The sequence below is a fragment of the Medicago sativa genome, chromosome 3, assembly GCF_051527215.1.
Source record: "Medicago sativa cultivar Bolivia chromosome 3, Bolivia_mono, whole genome shotgun sequence".
Taxonomy (NCBI): Eukaryota; Viridiplantae; Streptophyta; class Magnoliopsida; order Fabales; family Fabaceae; genus Medicago; species Medicago sativa.
The window spans coordinates 93687277-93709720 of NC_140751.1; the positions used below are offsets into that span (position 1 = coordinate 93687277).

The following is a 22444-nucleotide window of genomic DNA, read 5'->3' on the forward strand; positions in this document are numbered from 1 at the left end:
CCTAAGTGTTTACATTCTAACTTTGGTACAAATTAAATTGCATGAAAGAAATAGAGATGAATATGGGATGCTATGGAGATGCTTATGAAATGATGAAACATGAAATGAAAGGAGTTAGTAGCACAAGACAATATCAAAGAAAATAAAGCAAGAGAAACACTAGAATGTAAAGGATAGAAAATAAAGGCAAAATGAGTGCAAATATGTCTAAAATTTATTCATAGAATGCAAGAACCATATGACCTATAATTCTCACATTCCAATACGTTTTTAAAGTTCTAGAATTAGGTCTTGGAATGGGAATTAAGGCAACATGATTTACTTGGCATTTTAAAACAAACTTCAAGCATATTTGCATTATTTATTTACACAAGTAACTTGTAAACTAAGTAATCCATCAATATTCCCATACATGCAGTAAAATCAAGCACAAACAGTGGCTAAACTTCTATGGAATCAAGTGGCATAGGTCACCAAAATTCATCAAGCAATTTGGATTGAAATCAAGCAAAGTTTCACTTATTTTTTAGCACAAAATATGACAAAAAATAGCAAGAAAAATAACACCTTACTTTTTAACCAAATTTAACATGTGAAAATCATCACAAAATGCTACAAAAATATCAAGAAGCCTATGTGAATTTTTTAGGAATTTTTTAAAGGTTTTTTGGACTAAAAAGTGCAAGAAAATCACTAATTTCAACAAGAATAGTAAAAAATGCTACACATGTTTTTTATCAAATTTTATTATGCAAAAATGTTATAAAAACATCAAGAAAGTTATCAAGAACTCATGGAAATTCATTTGGAATTTTTAAAGCAATTTTGAATGAGCAAGGGGCGTAAAACACAAGATCCAGTGGTGCACATAGCAAGAAATAAGCAAAAAACGAAGAATCTGTGAAGAAAAGATGTCCAGGCCCAAGGGAAATGGATCCTGGATCATCCAAACGCATCAGGTGCGTTGGATTGATCCAGGGAGCCAAAACCCTAGATCTAACGTCACAGCACGCAGGGGAGCACAGTATGAGGATACACGCGCGCGCGTGTGATTGGCCAGGCATATATAAGCGAAAAACAAAGGGAAAAAACATAACACACACCACTTTCTCTCTCTAAACTGAGTTTAGAGAGAGAAGCTCTGCACTAGACCTTCTTCTCCGACCTGAACACGAAGATTTCGATCATCTTCAACCTTCTTCCGACGCGGTGGCCGGTGGTGGCACCACCGCGTCGGAGCTCGATCTTGCTCCGATCCAACGAATGAAAACGGATTTAAACGTATTTTCTTCTTCTTAGTTCGAATTTGAGCTTAGTTTTTAAAGAAAACCTTTGGATCGGAGTAGATCTAAGAGTTTAGATTCGGACCTTTTTGCATCTGAACATTAAAGGGAAGGAGAAGACGAAAGGATAACGAACAATTACCTCTGTTGTTGATGTTGTTGATTCACGCACTTGGACTTGGCTTTTTAGCTTGCAATAATCCTATCCTTTTTTCGTTCCCTTTCTTTCTGTTACTGTTGAATGCGGTTGTGAATTCTTGCTTGATTTCGTGCTGAGTTGATTCGAATGTGTGTTCTGGTGAATTTGACACTAGAATCTTGATTCGATTTCGGTGTTTTTGTGGACTGGATATTGGAATTTTGGTTCGGTCTTTGTGATGATGATCACGTGTTGATGATTCGGTGATGATGATTATGCGGTGGTTTGATGATTTTGCGGTGGTTAGTAGTGGCTGTAATAGTTAGTTACGGTGGTTTTTGAGACTTTGTGGTGGTTCTGGAAAATTCTGTTAGGGTTTGTGTTCACATGTTCTTGATGAGATTCATCAAGTTCATGAGGATTTTGATGCTTTGATCTGAAAATGCAGAGAGAGAAAAGGTATAATCTGTTTGTTGCTGATTGTGCAGAAAAAATGATTGGTGAGAGAAAAATGACTGCATTGACTGTATTTATAGGCCTGTTGACTCAACCTTTGGACCAATTGGGACCTGACACATGGCGTAACTAACTCTTGGACTAATGAGGGACTGACACATGTACTGGACTAATGACTTGGACCAAAAATGGACTAAAATGCAAATTTAGAAATTTAGGACTTAAAAATAAAATGAAGTGAATTAAAATTGGGAATTGGAAAATAACGTAAAGTGAAACGATTAAAATTGACAAAACGGACTAAAACGAACCAATGGCCTAAATGAGGTACTTTAAAGTACCTCTCTGCCGAAATTTCGTGTGAAATGACCAAAATGCCCCTGGGGCTAAAATGACTGAAAATGACTCAGATACAAATTTTAAAATGGATTTTTAACAAGAAATTGAAGCAAAGACTCATACAAGCAAAATTAAAAGACTCAGAGACAATTTTTAGGATTTAAACAGGGCTTTAACACATGAAAAGACTAAAATGCCCCTAGGGGCAAAACTTGACCCAAAATGACTTCAAATGCAGTTTTTGAAATGGATTTTGACATAGAATGAAACAGAGACTTATTCTAACCAGATGAAAAGACTCAGACAAAATTTAAAAGACTGAAAGAAACTTTGACATTGGAAATGACTAAAATACCCTTGCATGTGAATTTTGCAAATAACATTGAAATAAAATGCAGAGAAAGATGCAATTGATCAGAGACATATCAAATGACTTATAATGCAAGAAAGGATGAATTGAGTTAGTATTTTTAGGTCCAAAATTAGGGTATAACAGCTGCCCCTATTTAAGTTTCTTTGTCCGGAAAGTCAAGAGACGAAGTCTTAGAGTTGACAGGACGAAGATACTTAAATATTTGCATTTGCACTGCTTTTGGACATAAAAATACGCTTTCAGATTTTTAAGAATGTGAATGTCATGCAATACTTTGATTATGAATGCAAAACAAACAACTGGAGTCTATGGAACCTGTGATGTCACTGGGGATTCAGGTGGACACTGACAGGGTAGACAAACCAGGGATAGGAAATAAGGTACAAGCTGTTCTCTGGGTCGAACTAGCCACTTGACCAAGGAATACAAAACAAAAGATAGGTGCAAGCTGTTCTTAGGATTGAACTTGTCACTTGACCGGAAACATAGACACATAGGCAGATACGAGTTGTTCTTTGGATCGAACTTGACACTTGATTGAAGATACAAACAGATAGGCAGACACAAACTGTTCTTTTGGATTGAACTGGCTGTTTGGCTGGGGACATAGACAAAAGGGTTGATACAAGCTGTTTCTTTGGATCGAACTTGCTTGTTGGATTATCACCACATCATGTGGGAAGGTGCAGACTGTTCTCTTAGAACGAACTTGTCGTTTGACCGATAACAAAGCATAAGCTGGGTACAAACTGTTCTTCAGATTGAACTTGCCGTCTGACTGATAACAAAGCATGAGCTGGGTACAAACTGTTCTTCAGATCGAACTTGTCGTTTGTCCGGAAGTATAAGTATATAAGCAGGTACAAGTGGTTCTTTTTTTGGATCGAACCTGGCACTTGACCAGTAACAAGATACAAATTGAAAGTCTGGTTTAACAAAATACCGATTGAGGGTAAATTGTTATTGACTTGATTTGGCAATAGACATGACCATTTTTGTTGGCCCAAGAATAAATTGACATTGATTTGGATTGAATTGAAAGTTGACATTGGCAGAGGGATTGGAGGTTGAGATTGAACAGAGACATAGACATTGGATTGGAGAGTTGCAATTGACATTGAAATTGGAAATTGACATTGACATTGACATTGACATTGACATTGGATATTGACATTGACATTGACATTGACATTGACATTGACATTGAGATTGGATATTGACATTGACATTGAAATTGGCATTGGATATTGACATTGACTTGGAAATTGAAATTGACATTGGCATTGACATTGACATTGACATTGGATATTGAAATTGACATTGAAATTGACATTGGATATTGACGTTGGAGGTTGTCATTGGAGATTGACATTGAAATTGGAATTGAAATTGGAGATTGGAAATTGCTTCGAATTTGACATTGAATTGAAATTAAGATTGCTTTGAATTTGACATTTGACATGGTTTGAAATTGAGATTGGAAAGTTGAGATTGCATCGAATTTGACAGTTGAAATTGAATTGAATTTGACATTGGAATTGGAATTGAAATTGAAATTGAATTTGACAGTTGACAGTTGGATATGCAACATGTATGCATGGTATAGCAAGATTATTGGATGTATGAGCACATAAAATGCATGATTATGCATGTATGAATGCTTGAAATGCATGATTGGTTGGCAATTTGGCAGAGAAATTTCACAAAGGCAGACAAGACATTGGAAGATTGGGCACGTAGTGGCTCGTGCTGCAACATATTCACAGGGGAAAACCTCTTTGGAGAGACCGTCGTTGAAAGACGTATCAAAACCATGGCTGAGGGCAATAAAACTTGTAGAGGAGGGACCCTTGGAAGGTTCTTGGATACAGGTCGCCGTTGCTAGGCGTGTCAGTGCTGGGTAAACATTGGATGTTCGCATCTGTGGTCAATGCTTTTCAATATTTCATTCTTTCATTCCTCATTTTCAAACCCCATTTTTGCCTGAACCGCCCTTTCGGGTTTTCGATTCACCGGGGGATAACTTCTTTTCATTGCCCTATTTTTGCCTGAATTGCCTTCATAGGTTGTCAATCAGCGGGGTGCTCATTTTTGCCTAAGCCGCCCTTTCGGGTTTTCAACTTAGCGAGCTTTTCATTTTCATTTTTCAACTTTTTCATTCTGTTTTTTCATTCTTGCCATTGACCACAGATCATCCTGGGGGTAACCTGCTTGTAACATGTATTGAAATAGACATTGACACTCATTCATTCAGGCATGTTTCATTGAAATGTACCCTGTTGCTCAGGTTTGCTTTTCAAAATAGACAGGAAAAGGTTTTTTAATTTTCAAAAAATGTTTGTTTCAGACATTGACATTATCAAATAGAAAAGAAATATTTTGTATAAAGCATTGAAAGTAGAAAGAAAAATAGAGTTTCAAACAGTAGAAAGGCTCAAATTGATGTAGAAAAGTGAGAGTCAGCCAAAGGCATGACTTCACGAATTTACAAAGCTTGGAAAATGGTAATTTTATTGGTTGGTGATACATTGAACACGGTGACCGCTACATTTCATAGAAATTTTGAATCCACAAGTACAGAAGCCTCTGATGAAGAAGATCATTGACAGTTGCAGATGCCCCAAGGGGTGATGGTGATTTGCCAGATATAGTTACTTGTCTTTTATTGTCAACCTCATTTTTGCATGAACCGCCCTTTCGGGTTTTCGGCTCATCGAGGCGCTCATTCTTGCCTGAGTTGCGTACAATCTCAGCGAGCTCTTTCATATTCATTTTTTTTGTCCCTAACTTTTGCCTGGATCGCCCATTCGGGTTTTCGATCCACCGGGAAGCGCATTTTTGCCTAGGCCGCCCTTTTGGGTTTTCGACCTACCACGCTGTTCTTTTCTTTCTAGACAAAGTATTTCTTGACTATATCGGCATTGACAGGATTTGGGAGTTCGACACCATCCATGTGTGTAAGAATCAAAGCACCACCAGAGAAAGCCTTCTTGACGACATAAGGACCTTCATAGTTAGGTGTCCACTTGCCCCTTGGGTCGGGTTGCTGACTTATCCTTCTTTTCAATACAAGTTCGCCTTCCTTGAATTCTCGAGGTCGGACTTTCTTGTCAAAAGCATTCTTCATTCGCACTTGATACAACTGTCCATGAGCCATAGCATCCATACGTTTCTCTTCAATCAGATTCAATTGATCGTACCGACTTTGACACCATTCAGACTCAGTTAACTTTGCTTCCATGATTACTCGAAGAGATGGAATCTCCACTTCCAGAGGGAGAACTGCTTCCATGCCATACACAAGAGAGAAAGGAGTTGCCCCGGTTGAACTGCGCACTGTAGTACGGTAACCATGCAAGGCAAACGGTAGCATTTCATGCCAGTCTTTGTAAGTAGTGACCATCTTCTGAACAATCTTCTTGATGTTCTTGTTAGCGGCCTCGACTGCACCATTCATCTGAGGTCTATAAGGAGAAGAGTTGTGATGTTCAATTTTGAATTCCTCACATAAAGCTTGCATCATGCTATTGTTCAAATTGGAACCATTGTCAGTGATGATCTTGTTGGGAACACCATATCAACAGATGATGTTATTCTTGATAAACTTGACAACCACTTGCTTGGTCACATTGGCATAGGAGGCAGCTTCGACCCACTTGGTGAAATAGTCAATTGCCACTAGGATGAAACGATGTCCATTGGAAGCCTTCGGTTCAATTCTTCCGATCATGTCAATGCCCCACATAGAGAAAGGCCATGGGGAAGAGATAACATTGAGAGCATGTGGAGGCACATGAATCTTATCAGCATAAATTTGACATTTGTGGCATCTTTTAGCATGTTTGTGGCAGTCACGCTCCATAGTTATCCAGTAATAGTCGGCTCTTAACAGTTTCCTCGACATAGCGTGGCCCGAAGCATGGGTCCCAAAGGTACCGTCATGTACGTCATGCATCAACTTCTCAGCTTCTTGTTTGTCAACACATCTCAACAAGACCATGTCATAGTTCCTCTTGTATAGGATTTCTCCGTCCAGAAGGAACTTGCTAGCCCATCGTCTCAATGTCTTTTTATCCCTGTTGGAAGCACCAGGTGGATATTCACGATTCTGCAAGAATTGTTTGATGTTGTAATACCAAGGCTTTTTATCATTCACAGCTTGATCTGGCATATTTTCAATAGTAAACACATGAGCGGGTCTATCAAGACGTTGCACTTTGATCACAGGCACATCATTCCAGTGATTGACACGAAACATGGAAGACAAAGTAGCAAGAGCATCAGCCATCTGATTTTCATCCCGAGGGATATGGTGCAGCTCAACCTTTGTAAAGTATGTCAACAGACGTCTTGCATAGTCGCGGTAAGGGATCAGCTTCTCATGATGAGTCTCCCATTCACCCTTTATCTGATTAATAACAAGTGCAGAATCTCCATAGATGTCAAGGTGCTTAATCCTTAGGTCAAGGGCTTCCTCAATGCCCAAGATGCATGCTTCATATTCAGCTATGTTGTTTGTGCATTCAAAAGTTATTCGAGCGGTGAAAGGAATGTGATGCCCTTGCGGAGTTACAATGATGGCTCCAATTCCTTTACCGTAAGCATTAACAGCACCATCAAACACCAATCCCCATTTGCTATTGGGATCCGGCCCTTCATTGATCAGTGGTTCTTCACAGTCTTTTGCTTTCAGATACATAATCTCTTCATCAGGGAAATCAAACTTAATTGGCTGGTAATCATCAAGAGGTTGACAAGCAAGATGCTCAGCAAGGATGCTTCCATTGATTGCTTTCTGAGCTTTGTACACAATATCATATTCAGACAACAGCATTTGCCAACGTGCGATCTTTCCAGTAACAGCAGGCTTTTCAAAGATGTACTTGATTGGATCCATTCGGGATATCAACCAAGTTGTATGATTCACCATATAATGACGCAGGCGTTTGGCAGCCCAGGCTAAGGCACAACAAGTCTTTTCAAGCATCGTATACCGAGTCTCACAGTCGGTGAACTTCTTGCTCAGATAGTAGATAGCATGCTCTTTCTTACCAGTCTCATCTTGTTGACCGAGAACACAACCCACTGAATCATCTAACACTGACAGATACATAATCAAAGGTCTTCCTTCCACTGGCGGGACAAGGATAGGTGGTTCCAACAGGTATTCTTTAATGCTATCAAAAGCTTCCTGACATTCGTCATTCCATACAACAGGCTGGTTCTTTTTGAGCAATTTGAAAATTGGTCCACAGGTGGTAGTCATGTGAGATATGAATCTTGAAATATAATTCAGACGTCCGAGGAAACCTCTGACTTGTTTTTCAGTTCGAGGAGCTGGCATCTCTCTGATGGCTCGGACTTTGTCAGGATCAACTTCAATGCCTCTTTGACTGACAATGAAGCCTAGCAACTTTCCAGATCTTACACCAAATGTGCACTTGTTAGGATTCAACCGCAGCTTGTACTTTCTCAACCTTTCAAACATCTTTTTCAAATACACAACATGCTGCTCTTCATCACTTGACTTCACAATCATATCATCAACATATACTTCAATCTCTTTGTGGATCATATCATGAAACAGAGTTGTCATACCTCTTTGATAGGTAGCACCAGCATTTATCAAGCCAAACGGCATCACTTTATAACAGAACGTTCCCCACGGAGTGATGAAGGACGTCTTTTCTCTATCTTCAGGAGACATTCGTATCTGATTATAGCCAGAGAAACCATCCATGAAAGAGAACACTTTGGATTGGGCAGTACTGTCAACAAGCACATCAATATGAGGCAATGGGAAGTTATCTTTTGGACTAGCTTTATTCAGATCTCTGTAATCAACACACATTCGAACTTTCCCATCTTTCTTTGGTACTGGTACGATGTTGGCAATCCACTCAGGATATTCAGCTGTCATGAGGAAACCTGCGTCAATTTGCTTTTGCACCTCAGCCTTGATCTTGAGAGCCATGTCTGGACGAGACCTTCTCAATTTCTGTTTGACGGGAGGACATTCAGGCCTTGTCGGTATCCGATGTTCCACAATCTTGGGATCTAGACCCGGCATATCTTCATAGGACCATGCAAAGACATCTGGATAATCATGGAGAAGCTGAATGATCTTCTTTTTCACTTCTGGCTCAAGTGCAGCACCGATCTTGATCTCTCGCTTGTTCTCTTCAGTACCCAGGTTGATGAGCTCAATCTCTTCTTGGTGAGGCTGAATGGCTCTTCTTTCTTGTTTAAGCAGTCGAGTGATCTCATACGGTATCTCTTCATTATCTTCCTCATCTTCAGCTTCATATACAGGGAATTCAAAATTTGGAGGAACCATAGGGTCACTGTGTTCAACGGGTTTATTATGGTTCAATCTGCATAATATGATTGGGATGATTTTAGAAAAATGTTTTTTATGCAGATTTTTGAAATTAATAAGAAAATAACAAATGTTTTGGTTTTTTCTGGCATTACCATTATTTCCAAGAAAAAGGCACTAAAAAGTAAAAAAACAAAGAGTCGTGAGAAAGACGACAACTTTTATTAATAACGGCAATGCCGAAACAAACACGCCCTTACAATGATATCACTTTCGCCTTGGGCAGAGCGAAAGGATTGTTATTTTGAAAACAAAAAACACGAGCAACAAAACACATTACATGGAAGCATGCATGACTAAAGGAACATCAATGGCTTCCCAATTTCTCACAGTGCCTCCTGGTATAACAAATGCAGGCACGTAACCACCTTCAGCAGCATCTTCAGTAATAGCATTGATGAACCCAGCACTGTAAAAGGTTCCCTTTGAAACAGCAGATGTCGGGGAGAATCCAAGGCCTTCTTTACGCTTGTTTTCCAAGATCTGAATCACCTTGCCCCAGCCAGCAGCTTGCCCTGCTTGGACAGCCCTCTGGGCATCTTTCAGTGAGGCCATGCTAGCACCAGCCCTTCGGGGTTCTGCACCCTCGACAGTCAAGCCTTGAAACGACGTCCCTTCAGCGGACCCTGCTTCAACACAAGAGAAAGATGATACTTGGCTAACTAGATATGCTTCCTCACCATGCACAGTGACAATCTTACCGTTCCTCATGAACTTGAGCTTCTGATGCAAAGTGGACGTGACTGCTCCAGCGTCGTGGATCCATGGTCTTCCAAGGAGACAGCTGTAAGAGGCATTGATATCCATGACTTGGAAAGTTATTTGAAATGTCTCAGGACCGATAGTAATTGGCAAGTCCACTTCCCCGAGGACATCCTTGCGGGATCCATCAAAAGCTTTAACCAGATAGCTGCTACCCCTCAGAGAAATTCCATGATGACTCAATTGCCTTAGTGTGGATTCAGGCATTACATTCAAGGATGATCCAGTGTCCACCAACACATTGGATATCATGTCAGACTTGCAGTGCACCGAGATATGTAAAGCCAAGTTGTGGCGTTTCCCTGCTTCGGGGAGCTCATCATCACCAAACCCCAAGCTGTTGCAGGCAGTAATATTACTTACTATCCCATCGAATTGATCCACAGAGACTTCGTGGTCAACATAAGCTTGCTCCAGTATCTTCATTAACACCTTCCGGTGAGCTTCCGAGCTCATAAGTAGAGACAAGATGGATATCTTTGATGGGGTTTGTAGCAGCTGGTCAACAATCTTATAGTCACTTTTCTTGATAAGCCTCAGGATTTCGTCCAGATTGGACTCTTCAATAGATTGGCCTGCTGGGCCGGGATTCTTGTCAACAAGAGGAGCAACTGGTGGAGTTACCGTGACAATAGGTGTCACCACCTTCTTTTGAAACAAGGGTGGACGGACTTTTCCACTTCTCAGAGTTGTAATTTCACCGGCAACATTGTCAACTGTAGCTGGGGATACCAGAGGCACCTCCACCCCGTTTTCAACCATGGTTGCATTGTATTTGTAGGGAATTGCTTTGGTAGAGGCATAAGATACCGGACCAGGTAGCCTGATCACCAAAGGCTCAACATTCTTTGCCTGAGATACACTTTCAACAGGAGAGTCATGGAACACTGGCACAATCACACATACATCTGGCAATCAAGTACTTGTCATCCATCAGTCTCTGGATATCATTTTGCACCACACAACAGCCCATAGGATTCTGCAGACATTCTGAACAAGAATCATGATCATGTTTGAACAGAGAAGCCTGGCAAAGTTTGACATGTAATGGCACCAAGGGAGTAACGACATTGCGGACATCCAACATGGGATCTTCTTGAGGAACGGGAACCCTTTCAAAGGCCTCAATCATATTGACAGCAGCATGGTTTGGAAGCGGGTTGTCAAGGACATGAGGAACACTGTTCTCAAAAGTCAACCGTCCCTTTTCTATCAGGTCTTTCACAATATATTTCAGAGCAAAGCAACCTTCAACATCATGGCCTTGAGCACCCTGATGAAATTCACATGTTAGGTCCTGACGGAACCTGGGAGGTAACGGATTAGGCGGAGGCTTGCCTGGCCTGGTGACACAGTGTCCCTTAGCTAATAGAGTTGGGAGCAGCTCACCATACCGCATTGGTATTGTTGGAAAAGAAGGCTTGGGTCGGGGACCCTGTTGTTGCTGCCGTTGCTGTTGAGCAGGAGGCTGTTGTTGTGTTTGCTGAGGGATAGCATTGACGGGCATTGGTGGTTGACCCGGCGGTAGGGGATATTGCTGGTAGAATGGTGGGAAGAAAGGATGTTGAGAGTACTGCATGTAGTGATAGGGCAGAGGTAATTGTGTAGCAGCTGCAGATGGGTTACCAGACACCATTCCTACATCAGATTCTTTCCTCTTGTGATGACCGTTACCGTACTTCTTCGGTACACTGTTTGAAGATTCACCCTTCTCAAGGACAATAATACCATCTCGGACAGCCTCCTCTAGGCGAGTTCCCATTGTAACCATATCAGAGAAGTTGTTCGGAGCCGAGACTATCATTCTCTCCTTATATTCCTTCTTCAGAGTCTTCAGGAATGTCTGTGTTAACTCTTCTTCATCAAGTCGAGGAGAAACACGGGCAGCTGCCCCTCTCCACCTTTGAGCATATTCACGGAATGTTTCATCTGATTTCTGAGATAGGGCTTTGAGAGAGTCCCTGTTTGGCCTCAGACGGGTATTGAACTCATATTGACCTTCAAAAGCAGCAGCGAGTTCCTCAAAGGTATGGATGTTATCTTTGCTCAGACTAGTGTACCAATCTGCTGCATCATCTGTCAAGCTACTCTGAAAGCAGTGGATCATCAGTGCATCATTATCGGCGTAGTTAGCCATCTTTCGGACATACCGGATAACATGGTTATGTGGGCAAGAAGTCCCATTGTACTTGTCAAATTCTGGCTCTTTGAATTTCTTAGGAACCTCAAATCGGGATACCAAGCATAGATCACGAGCTTTAGCAGGAGCACCATTGTTTCCCCGGCTAGCCTTGACCTCACGGAGTTCTCCAGCCAACTCCCTTAACTGTCTTTTCATAGATTCCATTGCGGGATCTTGTCCGCGCGGAGTGTCAACATCAATCACTTGTTGCACAGTGTGCACAATAGGGTCGGTAACAACAGTAGTCACCTGAGGCATAGCAGTAGACACAGGAATCTGTCCTTGACCAGCAAAACCAGAGACACCAGCAGCAGTATTAGGAGAATAGTAAGCTGAGAGGCCATAAGGGCGGCCGTTGGGCATAACAAAACGAGCATCGGTAGCCACAGTAGATAGTGGGATAGAGGGAATCACTTCAGCAGTGACTGGAATAGAAGTGGCTGGCTGTTCTTGTGAAGCCATCATAGCGGACATAGCGTCATGAGCCTTAGCCAAGTCTTCTTTCATAGCAGCCAATTCGGCACGGAGCTGAGCATTTTCTTCTTCAAAATTAGCCATCATCCTTCTCTTGTGAAATCTTGTTTGATGAATTCTATCTGGTTGGTAGACTTTGCGAACACGAGCCACTTTTCAGACTGCGGCGGACAAAACCAGGAGGCAATGAGCACGAGAGAAGTTTTTTTGTAGCCAATGAATGCATATGATGCATGAAATGTGTTAATGCATATGCAAAAAAAGACTCCTTTTACGTTATCGAAGGGTTTTAGACAAATTATAAACTCGTAAACATTACTAAACAACAATTAACATAAGCGGGAAACAAACACCAACATATAGTTTTACAAGGCAATTTCAACATAAACAAATGGAAATAACAACAGGAAATGGAAATCCTCAAGCATAGGAAGTGGAAGCGTCGTCCTCAGAGTCGGACTCATAGCTGCAGTATCGTGCGTAGAAGTCACGGGCACCCCTAGCCCTCTTGGAGTCTCTCATGAGCAATCTATCTTTCTCCTCAATCTCTCTCTTAGCCTTAGCTAGCTCTTTCTTCAGTGTCAAGACCTCATGAGTCTGCTGCTCACTCTTTCCATCCAAAGTCATGATCAAGTTCTCAGCCTCATAGTATCTAGTTCTCCACTGATGCTTCTCCCGACTCTCCATAGCTAGATGCTCCTGATACATCTCCTGGGTAGGTGGGAGTAGAGGCAAAGGCATGGTAGGAACAGTTGCAGACACATATCTCATAGAGGGGTAAGGCATACCAATCTCCTCAGCTTGGTTTACCACCCACTGTGTATAGGCCTCATGAGCAATACCGGACCTCACACCCATATGCTTCACCTCTTTCTTCCGAAGCTTAGTCCAAGCTTCCATGAAATCTTCTCTAATTCCCGTAGGAGCACTGGAGTAGTGAAAGAAGTAAGGAGCTGTAGCAAGATTGATGGGTTTATCTTTCATCGGGAAACCAAATTGTCGTAAAGCAAGCTCCGGGTTATAGTTGATTCCACCCCGGGTACCAAGAAGAGGTACATTAAGAAATTTCCCACCACCAAAGATGATTTCCTTAACCCTAGAAGCGGGAGTAAGCCAAACCACTTCATTAGGAGTGAGAGCCATAATCCTCTGTGAAATAGACCAATTCCTCGGATTGTCGTGGAAAGACTTCGGAAGGTGCGAAATAAACCACCTATAGAGGAGAGGCACACAACAAAGAATGTATCCACGACCTTTGTCGGAACGATCGTGAATAGCATGGTATGTGTCAGCTAGCAAAGTAGGAACCGGATTCTTGGAGTGGAAGATCATAATAGCATTCATGTCCACGAAGCCATCAAGATTTGGAAAGAGAATAAGCCCATAGATGAGGAGTGCAAGAATAGCCTCAAGAGTGTCCTGACAAGTGGTATTGAGGTTGGCTTTCCCAAGAAGATACTCTGAAGTGAACCCTCGGATGCGTGCCTTAGTGACAAGATTCTTAGAGACATCAGTAGTCTTGAGATGGAGATCCTTAGCAATAACCAATGGAGTAGGAGAATTTTCAGGTCCTGAGAAAGGTATCCCCTTAGCAATAGATAAACCCATCAAAGAAGAATAAGCCTCTAGAGTAGGCATCAGCTGAAAGTCTGGAAAAGTAAAGCACCGATACCTCCGATCATAGAATTGCACTAGAGTGTGCACAAGCTTCTCATCCACATTAGTATGGAGAATAGGAAGTAAGGCCCCGTAACGACGTCGGAAACCAGTCGGATCCTCAATCTTGAGTGCCAAATCTCTCAAACTAACCAAATCCACTTCCTTGAACTTGTAGGACTTAGTCATCTTCATCCCTACAATGTTTACAAATTCAAATTGTCTAAGCCCTTCGATAACAATGCATGACAAAAGTTTATGCATGTATGCATGTATGCATGAATGCATGGTTATGTTCAAGTTCGGAGAAAACATGGTGGGTTTAAAGTTCAAAGTCGAGGAGTCATGGGTGGACACGGCGTCCGGTGAATCTAGGGCTTTAGGATAATAGTAACCGGGTTCTAAAAAGGTTCCCAAGTTGCAACCTCTCCGACGTATCTCATGGTGTCACGAGACAACACTCGCTCCATGATTATACGTGGAAGGTCTAACTTGAGTGTAGTATCGCGTGACGACTAAAACTCGAGACAACACTCGGTTTAGCCTCCGCACTACGTCCTAGAAAATGGCCATGGATGGGTTTGGTTATCTACGGTTCATAGCGTCATAGAACAATTAGAAGCAAAGTGCCTAAACGCGACAACACGCGCCGACAACATCACCCCCAAAATGCCTCAGCTATGTGGGATTGATCGCATAATCCAAAACACGAGGCAACCCCCGGAATGAATTGTCGATTATATCCCTCCTAAATCCTAAGTTCACTCAGCCCGGGTGCAGGACTTTTGATATTCTCACGCCACACGTTTGCAAGAAATTAAACATTTATTCACATAGGAAAGCAAGTAAAAGAAACAAGTAAAAAGAGCGCAAGCGTGGAAATAAAGACTAGGCGTAACTCTCGAATCTCCCCAGTGAAGTCGCCAGCTGTTTTATCTTGGTTTTCGGGTGTCAAACATTGATTACGTTTGAACCTTTTAAATCGGTGATATCTTATTTTTTCTTGGGAAGGGAAAAAGTAAGCAAAACCCTTGAGAATCGAGGTCCGGGAGTTGTTTTCGCTACGGAAAGGTGTTAGGCACCCATAACGACTATAGTAACCTATAGGAACCGTCTTTAATTTCTACGCGCGCGCTTTATTTTTAAATGCTATTTTGAAATGTTATTTACACCTAAAAATGTCCTAAGTGAAGAATTGGAGGGAGAAGAATGTGTTTGAATTTTTATTTTATTTGAATTGAAGGAATTTTGTTCCTTGCCTACGTACCCGATTAAGGGATCAAATCCACCGTAGTTCTCTTCCAAAAATGTTTTTGTTTTTGTTGGTTGATTTTAAGTTTGAAAATGGAGTTTGAAGAATAGAAAGAGGCCTCAAGGGCATGAGATTGGAAAATTGTGAGGTTGAATTAGTCATTTACGAAATGTGGTCTAAACATGATTAGAGTTCATTGAAATTTGATAAAGAAAATGTGAAAAGAAAATACAATGGGATGTTGGATCCCAAGGTTTATTTGGAAAAGATTTGAGTGTAGTTTGTTCACATTTGTTTGGAAAATTGGTTTTTTCTAAGTATGAATCCTAGGCATTCATCTAAACATACAATCCTAAGCATACATCTAAACATGCATATTCTAGCTATATAGTGATGTGTGTGCATGTGTCGGTGCTTGTGTCGGTGTACATCATTAGAGTCCATTGTCCTTTACATCATACCCTAGATACATTCTATGGCCTCTTTGCCAAGAAAATTAAAAGTGCATGAAGGGAAAATATTACAAAAAAAACTCCTAAGTGTTTACATTCTAACTTTGGTACAAATTAAATTGCATGAAAGAAATAGAGATGAATATGGGATGCTATGGAGATGCTTATGAAATGATGAAACATGAAATGAAAGGAGTTAGTAGCACAAGACAATATCAAAGAAAATAAAGCAAGAGAAACACTAGAATGTAAAGGATAGAAAATAAAGGCAAAATGAGTGCAAATATGTCTAAAATTTATTCATAGAATGCAAGAACCATATGACCTATAATTCTCACATTCCAATACGTTTTTAAAGTTCTAGAATTAGGTCTTGGAATGGGAATTAAGGCAACATGATTTACTTGGCATTTTAAAACAAACTTCAAGCATATTTGCATTATTTATTTACACAAGTAACTTGTAAACTAAGTAATCCATCAATATTCCCATACATGCAGTAAAATCAAGCACAAACAGTGGCTAAACTTCTATGGAATCAAGTGGCATAGGTCACCAAAATTCATCAAGCAATTTGGATTGAAATCAAGCAAAGTTTCACTTATTTTTTAGCACAAAATATGACAAAAAATAGCAAGAAAAATAACACCTTACTTTTTAACCAAATTTAACATGTGAAAATCATCACAAAATGCTACAAAAATATCAAGAAGCCTATGTGAATTTTTTAGGAATTTTTTAAAGGTTTTTTGGACTAAAAAGTGCAAGAAAATCACTAATTTCAACAAGAATAGTAAAAAATGCTACACATGTTTTTTATCAAATTTTATTATGCAAAAATGTTATAAAAACATCAAGAAAGTTATCAAGAACTCATGGAAATTCATTTGGAATTTTTAAAGCAATTTTGAATGAGCAAGGGGCGTAAAACACAAGATCCAGTGGTGCACATAGCAAGAAATAAGCAAAAAACGAAGAATCTGTGAAGAAAAGATGTCCAGGCCCAAGGGAAATGGATCCTGGATCATCCAAACGCATCAGGTGCGTTGGATTGATCCAGGGAGCCAAAACCCTAGATCTAACGTCACAGCACGCAGGGGAGCACAGTATGAGGATACACGCGCGCGCGTGTGATTGGCCAGGCATATATAAGCGAAAAACAAAGGGAAAAAACATAACACACACCACTTTCTCTCTCTAAACTGAGTTTAGAGAGAGAAGCTCTGCACTAGACCTTCTTCTCCGACCTGAACACGAAGATTCCGATCATCTTCAACCTTCTTCCGACGCGGTGGCCGGTGGTGGCACCACCGCGTCGGAGCTCGATCTTGCTCCGATCCAACGAATGAAAACGGATTTAAACGTATTTTCTTCTTCTTAGTTCGAATTTGAGCTTAGTTTTTAAAGAAAACCTTTGGATCGGAGTAGATCTAAGAGTTTAGATTCGGACCTTTTTGCATCTGAACATTAAAGGGAAGGAGAAGACGAAAGGATAACGAACAATTACCTCTGTTGTTGATGTTGTTGATTCACGCACTTGGACTTGGCTTTTTAGCTTGCAATAATCCTATCCTTTCTTCGTTCCCTTTCTTTCTGTTACTGTTGAATGCGGTTGTGAATTCTTGCTTGATTTCGTGCTGAGTTGATTCGAATGTGTGTTCTGGTGAATTTGACACTAGAATCTTGATTCGATTTCGGTGTTTTTGTGGACTGGATATTGGAATTTTGGTTCGGTCTTTGTGATGATGATCACGTGTTGATGATTCGGTGATGATGATTATGCGGTGGTTTGATGATTTTGCGGTGGTTAGTAGTGGCTGTAATAGTTAGTTACGGTGGTTTTTGAGACTTTGTGGTGGTTCTGGAAAATTCTGTTAGGGTTTGTGTTCACATGTTCTTGATGAGATTCATCAAGTTCATGAGGATTTTGATGCTTTGATCTGAAAATGCAGAGAGAGAAAAGGTATAATCTGTTTGTTGCTGATTGTGCAGAAAAAATGATTGGTGAGAGAAAAATGACTGCATTGACTGTATTTATAGGCCTGTTGACTGAACCTTTGGACCAATTGGGACCTGACACGTGGCGTAACTAACTCTTGGACTAATGAGGGACTGACACATGTACTGGACTAATGACTTGGACCAAAAATGGACTAAAATGCAAATTTAGAAATTTAGGACTTAAAAATAAAATAAAGTGAATTAAAATTGGGAATTGGAAAATAACGTAAAGTGAAACGATTAAAATTGACAAAACGGACTAAAACGAACCAATGGCCTAAATGAGGTACTTTAAAGTACCTCTCTGCCGAAATTTCGTGTGAAATGACCAAAATGCCCCTGGGGCTAAAATGACTGAAAATGACTCAGATACAAATTTTAAAATGAATTTTTAACAAGAAATTGAAGCAAAGACTCATACAAGCAAAATTAAAAGACTCAGAGACAATTTTTAGGATTTAAACAGGGCTTTAACACATGAAAAGACTAAAATGCCCCTAGGGGCAAAACTTGACCCAAAATGACTTCAAATGCAGTTTTTGAAATGGATTTTGACATAGAATGAAACAGAGACTTATTCTAACCAGATGAAAAGACTCAGACAAAATTTAAAAGACTGAAAGAAACTTTGACATTGGAAATGACTAAAATACCCTTGCATGTGAATTTTGCAAATAACATTGAAATAAAATGCAGAGAAAGATGCAATTGATCAGAGACATATCAAATGACTTATAATGCAAGAAAGGATGAATTGAGTTAGTATTTTTAGGTCCAAAATTAGGGAAATTAGGGTATAACAAACACCAAACAAAAATTAACAATTGAATTAAGATCAATTTCATAGTGAATTATCTGATATTAACCATGAATCAAATTTTAACCATGAAATCAACATTTATATGAGATTATTTTCAACTCAAATTTTAATCATGAATCAATTCACTCAAAATCAAATTTTCTGAGCACATAACCAAACACACTTTGAATCAAAAACCACTTCTCTCAGCTAGCTAATTAAAAGAAAAATCAAGATTTACTTAAATTATTACATTATTCTGTATTCCTAAATCATGTCATAGAAGAATCAAAAAGCGATTAATACCTTAATCAAATCATAATGAAAGTGATTAGTCAATAATGGAAATAGAAAAAAGAAATTGTAGGGCACGCAAGGTACTGTTGCAGAATAGAACGGTAAAATTGTGGAAAGTAATTTAACAATCGTAGCACCTAATATTCAAAAATCTTAACAGATTCAACCTACGATGAAATCTAGAGAAAGATGAGAATTGTACAGGTATTGATATTGGTTTTTACCTAACACAGTCGATTTGAATGAGATCAAAAAGGAGAATAAACATATGGATGAAGAGTTGTTCTATATGAGCCAGTACTTGGAGCAACAAAGGAGAAGGACATTTTGTAAGTTGAGCCCTCAACCATTTTATGCTCAAACAAATAAATCAGTTGTTTTCTCATAGTGGCATGGATTTGTCCTCTCGGAATACAGACATGCACAAACAAACGAATAACAATACCATAAAAAAATCTAACTTAGCACCTCAAACAAATACGACAAATTAAAACACAGATTAAACTTATTCTGGATCATAGCAGTTAAGTACCTTCTCAACAAATATGACAAATTGAATCTCAAATTAAACATATTTTGGACCATAAAACCCATGTACCTTCTCATTTACCATGACCATTTCAATGGAAATTGGTCTGTTCAGGTTTAAGGAATGGTCTGTTCAATGGGATTCTCCACAGTTGGGTGATAATCTGTATTCAGAGAACAATACAATAAAATTAAAAAGCTCAAAAATCCCAATTCCCTAAAAAAACCTACAACAATTTATCTATAGTCTTTGATGAAAAAACAAAATGAAAAAAAAAACTAAAGAAAGATTAATTTACCAATAATCAATCCATGTAGATGTCATCAAGTCCACCTTTGCAGCAAACCTTTTATAGGACCTTGTACTGCACTTCAATCACTTAATGTTTTTCTTCGCAAACCAAACCAAAGAATGAAAGTAAATCAATCAATTTTAGTTTTATTTTGTCAGGACTTACTATTGAGTATAACAATTACACAATTAATTGAATAATAACTACAAATTTTACCTCTCCCTCTCCCTTCATATACCAGCGTTTTCCCCCTTCTGCTCCGACCACCAGTATCGCCGTCATGACCTTTGTCGCCGCCGTTTCAGCCCTATCTTTTCAACAACTTAAAACCCTATCATTTCTAGAAACAACAATGGTGAAAAGAGAGTGGAGGGAGGAGACGGTAGTGTTGCCAGAAGTGGAGGCGGCGCGCAGAGAGCATGAGGTTGTTTTTGCGACGGGAGGTGAAAAGTGGGAAGAAGAGAGTGGTTGAGTTGTGTGAGGAGGTGTATGGAGCATAAGGGGGAGAACGTCGGTGGATTGAGGGAGAGGTTTGGTGGCCGCCGCCGATGGATGGGGGAGAGGGTTGGCCGTGGCGATGATGATAAGAGGAAGAAGAAGAAGTGGGTGTTTGGTTGCACGGTTAAAAGGCCAAAAAGCACTTCCAGTTTACTTAAAGCAATTTTGGGTTGTTTGGTTCTCTCCCAACGTGATGACGATGCCGTGCGGTTCCCTGCTCAAAATCAATTCTAGGTGAAGCTGCTATTCCTAGCTTCTGAGAATCGATTCTTCAACTGCAGGTTTGCCTTCCATCAAAATCTCTTTTTTGCCCTTGATTTGTACTGCATTTCACCTCCTTCATAACTTTCCATCTAATCAGAATTCATAACTCCTTTCAAAATTTGAATGCAAATATGATTCACAGACCAAACAAATCACCTACCTCACAACTTCATTAAACTCTAATCAATTCCATTTTATCATAATTCTTCACAACTTGTAGAAATCCGTTCACCAACCTCATAGTTTCATTAACTATGTAGTTACTCTCTGTTCATACAAACATCTTTATATAGGTTGGCTCATTTGTCACTCTTTCATTCTTAAACACGCAGGAAAAGGAACACAAGCAAATGGCCAAATAGTTGCAATGTTTGGTACTCAAGGGTAAGCTCAAACACTCATCTTTTGTCTATTAATTCAGTTTTGATAACATTGCATTTGATGTGTTTGATAAAATGCCTAAATAAAAAACAATTTATTTCTTTTGTTTTCCTTGACCTTAGTTATGATTGTTTATTTTTATTTTTTTTGCTTGAAATATTAATGATATTGATGGAGTTTGAAAATAGCTTCTATATTTTTCATCAAATGATAATGAGATTGATGAATATTATTTGCATTGTATGAGTGCTTTATATTTACTCTTAACAGGTTTTAGATGTCTGTGTTTTTTGCTTCAGATTTGTTGTTCACTTATCCTCCATAAGCTCTATATTTCAGTTTTAACTGGTTCTATATAAGCTCTATTTTTTGGGTTCAGTTTTAACTGTTATTTTGGCTCTGATTTGCTGGTTTTCTTGTTCAGTTTTTACCACCCTTTTGGTTCAGTTTTACTGATTTTTTTGGTCCAGTTTTGCTGGTTTATTGTTCTGATCATAGTTATTTGCAATGCCATGATTTCTTATGTTTGTGGATTGAGACATTGTTGATGGTTTGAGTAGACAAGTTTAAGCACCAGAATGAAGCATTTGCCAAGAATGTCTTGGATTCATTCAGATTCAAATGTTGTAATTGTTTTAGCAGTGAGAATAGATAGATGTCCTAGACTCATGCATTTTTTTTTTGCGAGTTTTATAGTTATTAGTATTAGCTGATCTTCTATTTTACTGCATCTTTTTTTGCTATAAATTTCAATGGCATATTGTTTTCCACACTCATGCATAGAGTTTAACCTATATTCAAACCAAGGAAAAATCTATCAAAGTCCAATTATTGGTTATATGTGTTCTGTATGGACTAATTTCTAATTACTTACCTTTTGACATTCAAGATAGCTCCTGATTCATTGAATGGATTAGACTAAGTGTTTATCTTTCAGAACTGAAGTTATTTGACATAGAATTGTGTTAGGAATTATTGTTCTGATCATACTTATTTGGAACATTGAAGTGCTAATATCATGAAGCTATTTTTTTTTGTAATGCCATGATTGACATGAGCCAAATCTCATTACTAATTGTTACCAGCAACATTAAACAGATCATACTTATCAGGAAGTTGTTTTAGATTTTACCACCTCTTGTTAAGATTTATTTTTTGTCCTGCCATTTTTGACAATAGACAAATCTCATTACTAATTGTTACTAATTATTTACCTTTGACAGGAGTCAAATCTCATTGCAAAATGAACTATTGGAATGAAGAATCAAATGAAGACGATGATTGTTGTAATGTTTCAAATTTGTATTGCACTTTATATTATATTATCTATTTGTAATTTTAATGAGTACTTCATGTTTAATATATATTCCCTACATGTAATTTTATTGTCAATTAATAAAAAAAAAATGAAGGATGAAAAACTAAATAAATGTAAAATTTGATAATATTAATCTAGTAATTTTATTGTCAATTAATAAAAAAAATGAAGGATGAAAAAACTAAATAAATGTAAAATTTGATGTATACACATACATATACAAGCCCATTTTGGTCTTTTACACATCTAAAAGCAATTCTGACTCAAAACATCCAAACAACATTTTTCATACAAATCACTTTTGTTTTGAAGGTAACC

General features: G+C 39.0%; 2 long non-coding RNA genes across 5 annotated transcripts in view; one reads left to right on the forward strand and one right to left on the reverse strand.

The window, feature by feature from the left end:
• The window catches only part of LOC146942117 (uncharacterized), a 29186-nt gene extending 8966 nt beyond the window's left edge, over positions 1 to 20220 (reverse strand). For all 4 annotated transcript variants that reach the window (XR_015032595.1, XR_015032594.1, XR_015032593.1 and 1 more), the window contains exons 1-3: positions 19882 to 20220; positions 19672 to 19763; positions 19443 to 19536 (exon numbers count right to left, since the gene is read on the reverse strand). This is a non-coding gene — a long non-coding RNA (uncharacterized LOC146942117). The remainder of the gene's footprint in view (positions 1 to 19442; positions 19537 to 19671; positions 19764 to 19881) is intronic.
• A 90-nt stretch (positions 20221 to 20310) lies between these two features.
• LOC146942118 (uncharacterized) lies at positions 20311 to 22188 on the forward strand. The gene is made up of 3 exons (XR_015032596.1): positions 20311 to 20444; positions 20760 to 20811; positions 22032 to 22188. It is a non-coding gene; the product is annotated as an uncharacterized LOC146942118 (long non-coding RNA).
• Positions 22189 to 22444: the final 256 nt, after the last annotated feature.